This window comes from Geotrypetes seraphini, chromosome 1 (genome assembly GCF_902459505.1).
Source record: "Geotrypetes seraphini chromosome 1, aGeoSer1.1, whole genome shotgun sequence".
Lineage (NCBI taxonomy): Eukaryota > Metazoa > Chordata > Amphibia > Gymnophiona > Dermophiidae > Geotrypetes > Geotrypetes seraphini.
The window spans coordinates 159,921,578-159,936,385 of record NC_047084.1 but is presented as its reverse complement, the minus strand read 5'-3'; the positions used below and the strand labels follow the sequence as shown (position 1 = coordinate 159,936,385).

At 44.3% G+C, this 14,808-nt stretch overlaps 1 protein-coding gene across 1 annotated transcript in view; it reads right to left on the bottom strand.

Moving 5' to 3' along the window:
* FAM160A1 (family with sequence similarity 160 member A1) overlaps positions 1-11,777 on the bottom strand; it is a 241,839-nt gene extending 230,062 nt beyond the window's left edge. Inside the window, exon 1 of the mRNA XM_033940663.1 lies at positions 11,419-11,777. The gene's annotated coding sequence lies outside the window, so the exon portion shown is untranslated. The remainder of the gene's footprint in view (positions 1-11,418) is intronic.
* Positions 11,778-14,808: the final 3,031 nt, after the last annotated feature.

Genomic DNA, 14,808 nt, shown 5'->3' with positions numbered 1-14,808 from the left:
CTTGAATATAAACTGAACTCATGGAAGTTTTGTGAGGTTAGATTACATTACATTAGAGATTTCTATTCTGCCATTGCCTTGCGGTTCAAGGCGGATTACCAAAGAATTACAAAAAACGTTTTACAAGAAGATATGTGGTAATTTCTAGAGGAGATAAAGAGTAGATGAGGTTGCTTTGGGGAATTGGGAAGGTATTGGGAAGTGGGAAGGAGCAAGTGGTATTACCGTAAGTCATTTGCATGAATTTCTTGAAAAGTAGTCTGTTTCTTTTCTGAATGTTTTGTAGTCTGGGGTCATAATTAGTAGATTGGAAATTTGGTTGTTGAGTTTTGCTACTTGTGTGGCTAGGAGGCCATCATATAGTTTTTTTCGTTTGACTTCTTTGATTGAAGGGTGCGTGAATGGAGTGGGGGGTTTCCTATGTCTAGTAGATGTAGTTTGGATGAGGCGGTTGTTCAGGTAGGTTGGGCTGTCGCCGTTTATAGTTTTAAATAGTAAACAGTAGAATTTGAATAGTATTCTTGCCGGAATTGGAAGCCAGTGTAAGTTGAGGTATGCCTCTGTGATGTGGTTGTGTTTTCTCAATGAATAGATAAGTCTCAGTGCAATGTTTTGGATTGTTTGTAGTTGTTTTATCATTGTTGCTGGGCAGGGGAGGTATAGAATGTTGCAATAGTCTAAAAGACCTAGGACTAGGGATTGTACTAAGAGCCGGAATTATGTTCTATCGAAGAATTTTCGAACTTGTCTTAGGTTTCTCATAATTGCAAACGATTTCTTATGTTCTTATTGTTTTATTGATTTCTGGTTGCATGGTGCAGCATCTATCTATCATCATTCCTAGTAGTTTTAGGGTGGGTTGAATGAGGTAATTGATTGAGTTAATTTCTAAATTGGTTATGGTTGGGACTTTATTATTTTCGAGGAGGATGAATTTTGTTTTGTCTGGGTTCAGCTTCAGGTTATTATCTTTCATCCATGTTACTACTGTTTCTAGTGTTCGGTGTAATATGTCTGTAATAGAGGGCTTGGATTGATCAAAAGGTATGAGAATGGTGATGTCGTCTGCATAGCTATATGAGGTTAAGCCTAGTTTGTCAAGGCAGGTGCCAAGGGAGGCAGTATAGAGAATGAAGAGAGTGGGGGATAGTGGGGATCCTTGGGGTACGCCGCAGGGGTTGGACTAGGGTTCTGATTTTTCTTTGTCCGACTTTACTCTGTAGGTTCTGGATTTTAGGAATCCTTCAAACCATGAGTATACCTTATCAGTGATACCTATTGTCCAAAATTTGCAGTAGGATATTATGGTCTACCAGGTCAAATGCTGTGGTCAGATACAGTTGTATGAGCAGCATTTTTTTGCCTGTGCTGAGGTGTTGTCTAGCTGTATCAACAAGGGAGCCTAATAGTGTCTCTGTGCTGTTCTGAAGCCAGATTGCATGGGGTGGAGTATATTGTGGTCTTCCAGATAGTTGGTGAGGAGCTTGGCTACTAGCCCTTCTGTTAGTTTGACATAGGGAAGTATTGAGGCGATGGGTTACTATGGGAACTTGCGTTAACTATTTTGAGTGGCGAGATTGCATGGGGCAGGAGCATAGGAGGATCGCTCTTGCCCTGGCTCACCACTGGACCAGCAGGGCTTAAAGTAGGGTAAAGGGGGTGGGACTTGATATACTACGTTTTCTGTGTGTGGTTACAATCAAAGCAGTTTATGTATTTTAGACCAGTACTTATTTTGTACCTGGGGCAATGAAGTGTTAAAGCAGGGATCTCAAAGTCCCTCCTTGAGGGCCGCAATCCAGTCGGGTTTTCAGGATTTCCCCAATGAATATGCATGAGATCTATGTGCATGCACAGCTTTCAATGCATATTCATTGGGGAAATCCTGAAAACCCGACTGGATTGCGGCCCTCGAGGAGGGACTTTGAGATCCCTGTGTTAAAGTGATTTACCCAGAGTCACAAGGAGCTCTGGTGGGAATTTAACTCAGAACCTCAGGGTGCAGAGGCAGCCGCTCTAACCATTAGGCTGCTCTTCCATTCCAGGGGAGAGGCCTGCGATGGGTCTGAGAAGGGGAGGACTTGAATATAAACTGAGACCCCCACTTTTGGGCCATTTTGTGGCCCAAAGTTCTAGGTTTATATTTGAGCATAGGGAGGGAGGGGGGGAGGGTGGGGTGTGGTTTGGTTGTATTGCAATTTATACTGTGGTTGTACTTGTGAACTTTGGTTTTTCTGCAAACTTAATAAACATATTTAAACATATTTGAGCGGTTCATAGACAACCCCGCGAAAGACAAAGGCGCGCGCCGACAACTGAGCGCAAGACAGAGGCGCGCGCCAAAGAAAATTACAGTTATTAGAGGCTCCGACGGGGGTTTTTGTTTCCACACCAAGTTGGAGATAGTTCTGTGTATGCTCAAATAGGTGTCAGGACAAAGGCGCGCGCAGACAATTGAGCGCAGCGCGGAGAAAATTACAGTTTTTATGGCTCCGACGGGGGGGGGGCGGGGGTAACCCCCCCAGTTTACTTAATAGAGATCGCGCCGGCGTTGTGGGAGGTTTGGGGGGGTTGTAACCCTCCACATTTGACTGTAAACTTAACTTTTTCCCTAAAAACAGGGAAAAAGTGAAGCTTTCAGTAAAATGTGGGGGGTTACAACCCCCCACACCGCCCCCACAACGTGGCGCTATCTCTATTAAGTAAAGTGGGGGGGTTCCCCCCATGCCCCCCCCCCCCGTCGGAGCCATAAAAACTGTAATTTTCTGCGGCGCGCACCTCCGCGCTGCGCTCAATTGTCTGCGCGCGCCTTTGTCCTGACACCTATTTGAGCATACACAGAACTATCTCCAACTTGGTGTGGAAACACGCACCAAACAAGAAAACTGAATAAGATATGATGCATGCACATAGCAATCTTATAAGCCTTATTTGCCTTCAACATGTAAGCAAATCTTTCAAAAGTACGCTGTAAAACCTTTTAATTTTTATACAACAATCTTCTCTATAGATACCTAAACAACCGCCTAAATCAAAACCTCACTACTAGACAAAGGAGAACCCAGACCCCATTTACCTTCCCCCCCTTTCAAAGGCACTCAGCGCAAGAAGATGTTTGACAACCTACTAGCGACGCAAGCAGCGAAACTTGACCACACCATCTCCAACTTGCTATTAAAAACGAGCGACTTCAAATCATTTCAAAAAGAAATTAAAACTCTGCTATTCAAAAACTTTATCCATATGTCTTAACTCTATCCCCTGTTCTCCTCCTTCCTTACAAATTCCCCCTCAAAGTCTCTCCCTCTCCGTAATTCTTTCTCCTCAAAGTCTCAACCATGTAAACAGCTTCCCAAACCGTAAATTTCCTAGAACTGTCCAGTCATCTTTTTGTAATCCAAAACCCTAAATTGTAATTTTCCTGGAAATGTCCAGCTAGTTTCTTTTGTAATCCGCCCAGAACTGCAAGGTATGGGTGGAATAGAAGTCATTAATGTAATGTAATGGTATATGGGTATATGGGTAACAAGCGGAGTTCCACAGGGGTCGGTGCTGGGACCGCTCCTGTTCAATGTATTTATTAACGACTTGGAGACGGGGATGAACTATGAGGTTATTAAATTTGCGAACGACACCAAACTCTGCAGCAGAGTTAGAACCACGGAAGACTGTGAAGACCTGCAAAGGGACCTAACGAGATTGGAAGAGTGGGCAAGAAAGTGGCAAATCAGTTTTAACATTGAGAAATGCAAGGTCATGCATGTAGGGAAAAAGGACCCGATGTTCAACTATAAAATGGGGGGATCATTGCTAGGGGTGAGCAACCTTGAAAGAGACCTGGGAGTCTTGGTGGACACAACATTGAAAGCATCAGCACAGTGTGCGACAGCCGCCAAGAAAGCGAACAGAATGTTGGGCATCATTAAAAAGGGTATCACAACCAGGACGAAGGAAGTCATCTTGCTGCTGTATCGGGCAATGGTGCGCCCACTTCTGGAGTACTGTGTCCAGTACTGGTCACCATACCTCAAGAACGACATGGCAGTACTTGAGGGAGTCCAGAGAAGAGTGACAAAACTGATAAAAGGTATGGAAAACTTCTCATACGCTGACAGGTTGGAAATGCTGGGGCTATTCTCCCTGGAAAAGCGGAGACTTAGAGGAGACATGATAGAAACCTTCAAAATCCTGAAGGGCATAGAGAAGGTAGACAGGGACAGATTCTTCAGACTGTGGGGAACCACAAGTACAAGGGGGCACTCGGAGAAATTGAAAAAGGACAGGTTTAGAACAAATGCCAGGAAGTTCTTTTTTACTCAGAAGGTGGTGGACACATGGAACGCGCTCCCAGAGGTTGTGATAGGCCAGAGCATGCTACAGGGGTTCAAGGAGGGTCTAGATAGGTTCCTAAAGGATAAGGGGATTGAGGGGTACAGATAGAAGTAGAGGTAGGTTATAGAAATAGTCAGAAACCACTTCACAGGTCATGGGCCTGATGGGCCGTCGCGGAAGCGGACCACTGGGCACGATGGACTTCTGGTCTGACCCAGTGGAGGCGACTTTTTTTTTTTTTTTATTAATAAATGTTTATTGAAAATTTTGAAATATACAAACCAAAGTATGAATATCAGGGACAGCTCAAGTGAAAACAAACAAACATACAAAGGATCCCAGCAATAAATCTACAGAGCACAGAGAAAAACCCAGCAAAACAATCAAGCCCCCGATACCCATCAATAACCAGAACTCCACATACCTCCCCCCACCCCCAAGCTCCACCTCCAGCAAAGAGGGACCTCCTGTTGTTTCTGCAGGAGAGCCCCCCCGGTCCACAACCCCCCTCCCTCCCACCCCACAGAAGTAAGCTCAAAATAAAGAATCTACTTTGTCAAGTAGCAATGTCCAAGTCCGGGTATAAGTATCATAGTAACCATGGCGCTTTGCAATAGACAGTTCCATATTACTGATAAACCTAAGCTTTAAAGTCCAGTCCAGTTTAGTGGGTGCCAGGACCTGCTGGAGGCGACTTCTTATGTTCTTATAATGAAGAACTAAGACCAGTACTGGGCAGACTTGCACGGTCTGTGTCCTGTATATGGCAATTTAATTGAGGATGGGCTGGGATGGTTTAGATGAGCTGGAGTGAGCTTTGACGGAGACTCCAGTAAATGCACAGTACCGGACAGAGCTCTGGGTTTCTGGCCCAAAAATATCTAAGAAAAAGAACAATTTAAATTAAAGCATTAAATTATAGAGAGTGTATGTTTAGGCACACTGGATGGGCCATTCGGGTCTTTATCTGCCGTCATTTACTAGGTTACTATGTTATACAATTTGGGGTGAGGATGGGAGGCAGCATGCTTCCGCCCATCAAATGTGGATGCTAATGTTGAATTGGTTCTCCTTTCCCCATGTCGTTTACACTTTGCCCTTCGCTCCCAAAGTAAAAATGCAAACTGCACCTACACTTATACCCATGGGCATAGCCAGTGGTGTGCAGGGCAGTGTAGTTGCACCCCCCCCCCAACCAATCAAAAGTGAAAACAATTTTAAATGCTTGCGGCCAGCTTACAGCATTTCCTCTGCTGGCCAGCCACTGCTGCTGCTTTGGGAGGGCCCATGGTTTAGATAAACCAGCACCACATAGAGAGGGCAATCAATTGGAGGAAGGGGGAGCAAGACGATAGGAAGTTGCCATGGGGGGGGGGGGATGGTCGTAGAGTGAGCGAGGGCAGACCTGCAAAAGGAGGGGAGAGGGAGGGAACAAAGGATGGTGGATCCACAGGGTGGAGGAGAGGGGATGGAGATGGGTGCTGTACCCGTAAGTGGTAGAGGAAGAGAGTGACCCAGACCAGAAAGAAGGGTAAGAAGGGAGAGGGGGGTAAGAGGGGGTAGGGGTGGGGTGAGGGGATATGGATGCCTCTACACTCTGGAAACATATTTAAAATTAGTGCTCTCTGCTTGTTATTCAATTTCAGTCTTCAGTCAGTCAATCTAAAACCAACTTTGTGAAGTGACTTATAGTTATTTAGTGTAATTACTTAGTTTTTGGTGTTGCAAGTGAAATGATGGATATAAGGAAATATTTTGGAGGTGAATTTTAATTGTGACTAACATAGGGCTACCAGATTTTCCAAATGGATAATTTGGACCCTCTAGACCCGCCCTCAGGCCATCCCAGTTCCACCCATCCCCGCCCCCAATCCTGCCCTAGTCCTGCTCCAGCCCTACCCCCCCCAATGCCTGCTCTGCGCATGCACGGATGCGACACATGACGTCCATCGCGTGGATTCCACGCATGCCCTCCTGCCCGATGGCGATTTGATGGAAGCTTTTCAAAACCCAGACAACGTGCCAGGTGTTGAAAAGCCGTCTGGACCCCCAGACACGTCCCACAAAGAGGACACGTCGCGGGAAATCCAGATGTCTGGTAACACTACTGTAACATCATTTTTAGAAAGTTTTGAAACATACTAAATTTTGTTTAGACCTAACTGAAACTAACGAAGCAAGTTTCTATCAGTTGACTGGATGCAAATGGATGGATAATTTTGTTATCGTCACCGGAGGAAAGATTTCCCAATGGCAATTTACCCACATTTTCTTTGCACCCTGCTGTTATGTTGAAGATGTCAATTAGAGAACGACACGGTGACAAAATTCATCACCGTCCCTGCGGATAACCGCGGGAAATAATCCCATGTCATTTTCTAGTGTCTATTTCAACCTCAGTCCTTCTACACCAGCATTCTTCAAAGCAAAGCTTGCGGGTCAGTGGTTGTGGCCATTCATACTCTGATTCTTATGTGAGCCAAGGATAATGAAGCCATTTTGACATCACTGATGTGATTGGCTCTTAGGCACTGGTGAAATGAGGCATTATGACATCACAATATCTGCTCTGGAATGTTGCTGCTCAATCTCAGCATTCTTCAAAGCAAAGCTTGAGGGTCAGTGGTTGTGGCCATTCATACTCTGATTCTTATGTGAGCCAAGGATAATGAAGCCATTGTGACATCACTGATGAGATTGGCTCTTAGGCACTGGTGGAATGAGGCATTATGACATCACAATATCTGCTCTGGATACCAGAGACTGTCATTCTGTAGTGTCTGTTTCAACCTCGGTCCTTCTACACCAGCATTCTTCAAAGCAAAGCTTATGGATCAGTGGTTGTGGCCATTCATACTCTGATTCTTATGTGAGCCAAGGATAATGAAGCCATTGTAACATCACTGATGTGACTGGCTCTTACGCACTGGTGGAATGACGCATTATGACATCACAATATCTGCTCTAGATACCAGAGACTGTCATTCTGTAGTGTCTGTTTCAACCTCGGTCCTTCTACACCAGCATTCTTCAAAGCAAAGCTTGCGGGTCAGTGGTTGTGCCCAATTATACTCTGATTCTTGGTTCATAGACAACGGCGCGGAGGTGCGTGCCGCACAAAATTACAGTTTTTAGGGGCTCCAATGGGGGGTTTTGTTGGGGAACCCCCCCAGTTTACTTAATAGACATTGCGCTGGCGTTATGGGGGGTTGTAACCCTCCACATTTTACTGTAAACAGAACTTTTTCCCTAAAAACAGGGAAAAAGTTCAGTTTTCAGTAAATTGTGGGGGGTTACAACCCCCCACAACGCAGCGCGATGTCTATTAAGTAAAGTGGGGGGGTTCCCCCCACGCCCCCCCGTCGGAGCCCTAAAAACAGTAATTTAGAGCGGTGCGCACCTCCGCGCTGCGCTCAATTGTCTGGGCACGCCTTTGTCCCGGCATGCTTTTGACCTGACACCCTGATTCTTCCCTCTCTCTTTAAAGAATGACATGAAGATGGTTTCCCACGGTTATCCGCAGGGACGGGAATGGTGATGAATTTTGTCACCGTGTCATTCTCTAATGTCAATCAAAGAATTTAGCAAAAAAAAAATGCAGTGTTTCTGTGATTTTTATAATAGAAAATTTTGATAGTGAAGTAGAACTCTGGTACAAGTTTTGGAGAGAGAAGAAAGCAAAGAATGATAATATGAAAGAGAAGACGATGGAAGAACTGGTGAAAGAAGCGATGACCTTTTTTTTCCCAACAAACAAAAAACACGCTCTTCACATTTCTTTGCTCCAACCATGTACTTACTACGAGTTCTGCCGAGCACTCATTTAGTACCCTACGCAGAGTATTAACATAGAACAAAATCTTTTCCAGAGAAAGGAAAATGGTAAAACCAGAGGACATAATTTGAGGTTGAGGCCAGCGGTGGTAGATTCAAGAGCAATGTAAGGAAATTCTTCTTTATGAGAGGGTGGTGGATGCCTGGAATGCGCTCTCGAGAGAGGTGGGAGAGGAAAACGGTGACTGAGTTCAAAGAAGCGTGGGATGAACACAGAGGATCTAGAATCAGAAAATAATAGTAAATATTGAACTAAGGCCAGTACTGAGCAGACTTGCACAGTCTGTATATGGCCGTTTGGGGGAGGATGGGCTGGAGAGGGCTTCAATGGCTGGGAGGATGGGCTAGAGTAGATTTTGATGGAGATTTTGACATTTGGAACCCAAACACAGTACCAGGTAGAGCTTTGGATTTTTGCCCAGAAATAGCTAAGAAGAAAAAATTTAAAAAATTTAAATTGAATCAGGTTGGGTAGACTGGATGGACCATTTGTGTCTTTATTGGCCGTCATCTACTATGGTATTAGCAGTCCCTACGTTCTGTAAGACCACCTTTTACAAAACCACGGTAGAGGTTTGTATTGCGGGCTGATGAGGTAAAGGCTCTGATGCTCATAGGAATTCTGAGCATTGGAGCATTTACCTCACCAGCCCATGGTAGAAACCTCTACCGCGGCTTTGTAAAAGCCCATATAAACAGTGGCGTAGTAAAGGGGTGGGCAAAGGGGATCCGCCCCGAGCGCCATGTTGGTGAGGGCGATGACATCCCTCCTCCTCTCTGCCCCTGCCTCTTCCCGTTCCACGTGTGCGCATCCTTCCCTGTACCTCTATTTGAAGTTGTTCAGGGCAGTCAACGTGCTCTTCGCGACCCCATCGGCTCTCCCGCTGACATCACTTCCGGGTGCCACGTATAGGAAGCGACATCAAAGGGAGAGCAAATGGGGTTGCAAGGAGCACATTTTTGGCTGTCGCAAAACAATTTCAACTAGAAGAATGGGGGGAGGGGAAGGGGGCGCACATGGCAGGCAGGATCAGGGAAGGAGCAGGGGGAGCAGAGATGAGGGTGGGGAGGGGTACCACCACCCCCCGCACCTCTCACTACGCCACCAAGTGTATGTGTTATAGTCTCACTAATTTGCGGTATTCTCTGACTGCCTCTTCCTGTACTAAAGTCGGGCTCCGCCAATCAGGAGCTGCGCATCAAAGCAGCTCCTGATTGGTATAGCCTGACTTTAGTAACAGAAAGAGGCGTTTGGAGCAGACCGCGAGTGATTTTCTTCACTCGCCAGCACTCCAGCTGCCCCTCTCCTGCCTCTTGACAGGCAAAAAACTGTATTCGTGGTTTTTTTTAATTCACAGGGGTTCCTAGAATGGAACCCCCGCGAATATCGGGGAAGTACTGTATTAATATGTAACCCGCCTAGAACTCTATGGAGGATTCAGCAGGACATAAGACTGCACATAACATTTTTCATGGAAAGATAAACAAAAATACAAGTTTACAAGTTTATTAAAAATTTGATAACCAACCAAATCACTCCCATTGCTTTCAATAGAAGTAAAACCCGGATGTCTCAGTCCATCTTCCTTATTCTGGAATCATATGGTTATCCTACTGCCCAACCCCCAATCTTCAGCAAGCCAAAAATCTGGTAACTTTAGTTATTACTGAAAAAAGGGTGTTATTATAAGGAGAATTTGGGATTTTAACTAAGAAGCTGTATTTAGTGCAGAGAACAAGCAAGTTGAAAAACTCTCCCAGTTTAACTCTAGAGTAGACCTCCTTCCCATTCATGCTTTTTGGAAGGATTTTTAGTCCTTGCAAAGTTAGGGTTTCCATATGGCTCCAGAAAAAAAAAAAAAAAAGAACAGAAAGAGACATACAAGTTTTACTTCTACTGAACACAATGGTAGTAAAATTTGAATATCTCAATCTGTCCTCCTTTTTGGGGAGCCATATGGTAACCCTATGCAAAGTACACATATGGAAGAAATAATTGAATTAATATGTTTTAAAACTTGAGCCCAGTGCACAAATGGTCAAATTTAATAATCCCTATAAACTCAACCACTCTTCTTCAATTAGGAACAAAGGATTAATTCAAGAGTTGGTTTTAAGTAAGGCAGACTCTATCCATATATTGCCTATGTCAGGTATTGGATTTGTTTTTAAGGTAGTTGAGAAAACTTCCCCTCCAAAAGGGATCAGGATGAACTGCACCTGAAGGATGGCCTCACAGTATCACTTTTCTTGCAGTTAAATTAAAATATTAACAAGGAAGAGTCCTGCATCGTATAAATTCCACCTTTACAGAACTGCAAGCAGAAAATTAGGAACTGGATGACTCAGGTTCTAGAGGGCCTGGGATAGGCATGTGGGATGCTCAGAGAGAGAAAAAGATTAACTCTTACTGGAGATGGGCAAACTAAATGCACCATTTGGCTTTTATCTGCCATCATGTCTTTATGTTACTCTGTCCACTTTTACCTTAGGGTTGATTCTTGGGACACTTGGTTAAGAACTCTCCAAATCCTGTCTGACTTATTGACCCATTCTACACACCTCTAACTCCTTGCCTCCCCCCAAAATATATATATATATATATATATATATATATCTAGAAATCTGCCAACATTAGCATGACATTCTTAGTCAATATTTTATAGAAAATGCCTAGTAACAAAGCTGCACACTGCTAGGCAGAGGCCCTGGGCTTTAACACCTATGTCAGATCTTTTGGTGTCCTGGGTGAGAGCATGCTGTGAAGGCAGCATTCATGGCCCCTCGGAGGGGGAGGAGTTTACGTCATTGTGCAAGAGCGACATCTAGTGGACAGATTAAAATCCCCGCGATTGTAGAGTCTTGCTATATGACCTGCTGAGGTGTTACTACAAAGACTGAGCGGGAGGGGAGAGAGGTATAAAATAGAGGGGGGAAAGCTCTGGTTAGCTACAAATAAAGTGAATAGCACTATATAACGTCTTGACTTCAACTAAGCTCTCACAGCTGGAACCCGGTAAAAAACCAGGATTTGCAGGATTCTCAGGATCTCCAGGATGTAGGGCAGACCGCCTTAAGAAAAGATTGCTCATTTTCCTGGAGATCCTGCACATCCTGGTTTTACCCAGACCCCTCACAGCTGCAAGAATCTGTCACTTCAACAAAAAGCAAACGCACGATTCATTATTTAGCATTACTATTCATTACAAAAAAAAAAAAAAAAAGAGTCACCCTAGTCAGATCTACCCGCACCTGTGTCGTCCCTCCTGCTGGCCCTCCACTTTACCAGATGGCAGATGCTGCGACGCTGACCGGAGCAACAGGAACCCGAGGCGGGCCTCCCTCCCCACCGCTTGTACACCTTGACCCCGCACGGGAGCCGGCGAACCGCACCTTCGTCGCGCCCAACCCGCAGACACGGCTCGGCGGCGGTCCCCAGTGCCGGGGAGGAGCCCGGGCTGAGACAGGTGCTTCCTTCCCCCCCCCCCCCCCCCCGGGACACATCTCAGGCTGCTCTCTGAAAGGCTAGCGCCCTCCCAGTTGCTTTTCAGATGGTCTTCCTCGCTTGGGGCGTTTCCTTAAGCGCTTCTTCCTCCCCAAAGCTAGGGAAACCAGAGAGATCCAGCATTTGTAAGTTCGGTGCACCTGATGGGGGAGGGGAGGGGAGGGGGGGGGTGGAGGAATCATCATCATATAAAGGAAAAACAGGATCGGCCTAAAAAAAAATATCCAGAGTTTACGTCCATTGACTTTAATGCAAAAAAAAAAACACGTGACCATGATGGGAGGCTGCAGATAATCGAAGCGTGCACTTAACTGCCGTGCGCATAGGTGGAGTCGACTGTATATTTCCTTATTATATCATCTTTCTTTCTCTTCCCCCTTTTACAAAACTACATCTCGATTTTTAGCGCTGACCACAGTGGTAACAGCTCCAAGGCTCATAGGAATTCTCTCCCTCCTTTACCAGTGGCGTACCTAGGGTATGTGGCACCCGGGGCCCATCATTTTTTGACACCCCCCCCCCCCTCATGTAAAATTATTATTTTTTTTTTTTTTTCAATAACCATGAAATGGAATAAATGGTCAGAATAGAAACAGGCAGTGAAATTTTTCTTTTTTTTTTTTTTTTTTTTTCCAAAGTATTTTTATTGAGAATGGCAAAAGGTCCAGACAAGCAACCATGGTCTGTACAGAAACTTATACATTATCAAAAAGAACACAGAATGAGAGTAACAGCAACAACAAGCATGAACAAGCCTCTCCCAAGAGAAAATTGCCAATGAGAGGCATAGCAATACACAACAAAAGGCCAAAACTTGGGGCAAGCAAACAAATCCCACCCCAGAACCCACAAGAATAATAAGCCGGACTAGACCCTCAGCCATATTTTATAATGAAAAAAACCCCCACAAGCAACAACACCCAGACCGCTCACCAGACACACCAATCCGCACAACAAGCACCCAAGAAACACCCAGCCACCACCCAGACAAAACTACCAGACACACCTACCCCACCAAGCCCAGACCCAACCCCCCCTCCCCAGAGAGTGCAAGCGCAAAGTGGACCGTGAAAAGGGCAGCTGCAGAAGTGGAAAGCCCCAGATAAGTAGGTTAGCTAAAGAAAGCCCACAGATAGAAGAAATCAGGATAACAGAAGTTCCAACAAATGCTCCCACAGAAAATTTTCTTTTATTGAACCTCATTTATGTAACCATTATTCCAAACATAACATAACATAAATTATGTCTGAATTGTCATGACATCAGAAGTACATATGGAGTAGTTGCAGGTGATGCTTGGGACAGTTCTGATTATGTTAGTTTGGTTTTATGTGTTTTTTTAATAGAAGGGTTTTTATTTCTTTTTTTAAGGTTTTGTAGTTTGTGGTCGAGGTCAATAGGTTGTAGAGTTGGGGGTCAAGTGTTGCAGCTCGAATGGCTAGGAGGTTGTCGAACAGTTTTTTTCTTTTGACGTTTTTGGTTGGAGGGTGTGTGAATGGTGCGTGAGTTCTCCTATGTCTGTTTGAAGTGGATTGAATTATTTAGCTGAAGAAATTAGTTACCCCCCCCCATTCCACACACATTAATTCTCTTCCATTTTGTTCCCATTATAAAAAAACACTGATAAGTTCCCAGGAAAAAAATACATTAAAATAAGAAGTGAAAACAAAGGCCCCTACAGATGAGAACATAACATAAGAATAGCCTAACTGGGTCACACCAATGGTCCATCATGCCCAGTAGCCCATTCTCATGGTAGCCAATAGTGCTGCCCGATTCAGAGAAAAATATTTCATTCGATCCGATTCACCCTGTTGAATCGATTTTTCGATTAGATTCACTGTTAATGACACCGCTTTTTAAGTTTAAACAAAGTATAACAATAAATTTCACAACAACAATAAATTTCACAAAGTACTTAAAAAAAAAAAAAATCACATTTTTCCATTAAAGCAGTTCTGGAGACATTTGCTTGAACAGTCTTTTTTCCCAGTCCATAAGCAAGCAATATGAAAAAGATTTCCTTAATTATCTACTCAAACATTTTTGCTATTTACTTTCATTGTACCTATACTATTATTCAGTAGAAAAAATGGACTTAACTGTGCAGGAAATGAATCTCCTCATACACCCACCATATAGTGCAAAAATGTGCAAAGGTCTGTTTTTTTCTTTCGATCACTACATAGCCTAATGCCACACAAGCAGCGCTGTTACAAACATATTCTGAAGGTCAATGCTAAGGTTGACAAAGTTTCCTTCCTTGGACCAGAAGGAGATACTGACAAACCACTGGAAGAGATTCTAAAACAACTACCCAGAAATAACACCCAAAGACCCACTCAGTGTGTGAACCAGTTGAGTGGAGTGGACTAACTGGGGGTGGAAATGGGCCCAGAGTTTGCTCAGCAGAATTTCCCAGACTACCTCTTCCTCTCAACACACTGACATGCTACCACCACCACCAACACTAGGAACACCTCACCGAGTATGCCAGTAATGCTTATAAACTTTATAAAACACATTATTATATTTTCTTATAAAGCATATATTTTAACTGAACTCAGCCTTGCCATTCACAAAAATAGAAAAGTTCCCATTTCAAGCTGTCTCATGTACACTTTTCAAATCTAACATATTGTAATCACAAAACAGAAAATAAAATTATTTTTTCTACCTTTTGTTCTCTGATCAATATTCAAATCTTGTTGGTCCCAGGCTCTTGTTGTCTTGCTTGCCAGGGTCTCCTTTCTCCGTGCTAACCATCCGTCTGCCATCTCTGTTCTCCCCTTCCGTTTCCCTTCCCTCTCCCGGAGATCTGGCATCTTTCCTTTTTTTTGTCTCCATCCACAGATTCACCTTTTCTCAACTCCCCACCACCCCAGGATCCACCATCTCTCCCTTTCTGTTCCCAACTATCCTCCTATCCAGTATCTCTATCCCCCCTCCACACCATCCCCTGTTTCCAAGTTCTCTCCCTTTCTGTTCCTTCCCTCCCTAAATCCCATTATGCACCATCTCTCTCCCACTCCTCTGTTTTTAGACCCATTATTTCTAACCCCCAAAGTCTGGCATATGCATGTATCTTTGAACCCCCCCTTCCCTCTCTCCCTCTGTGTACTTTTACACCAGGACCC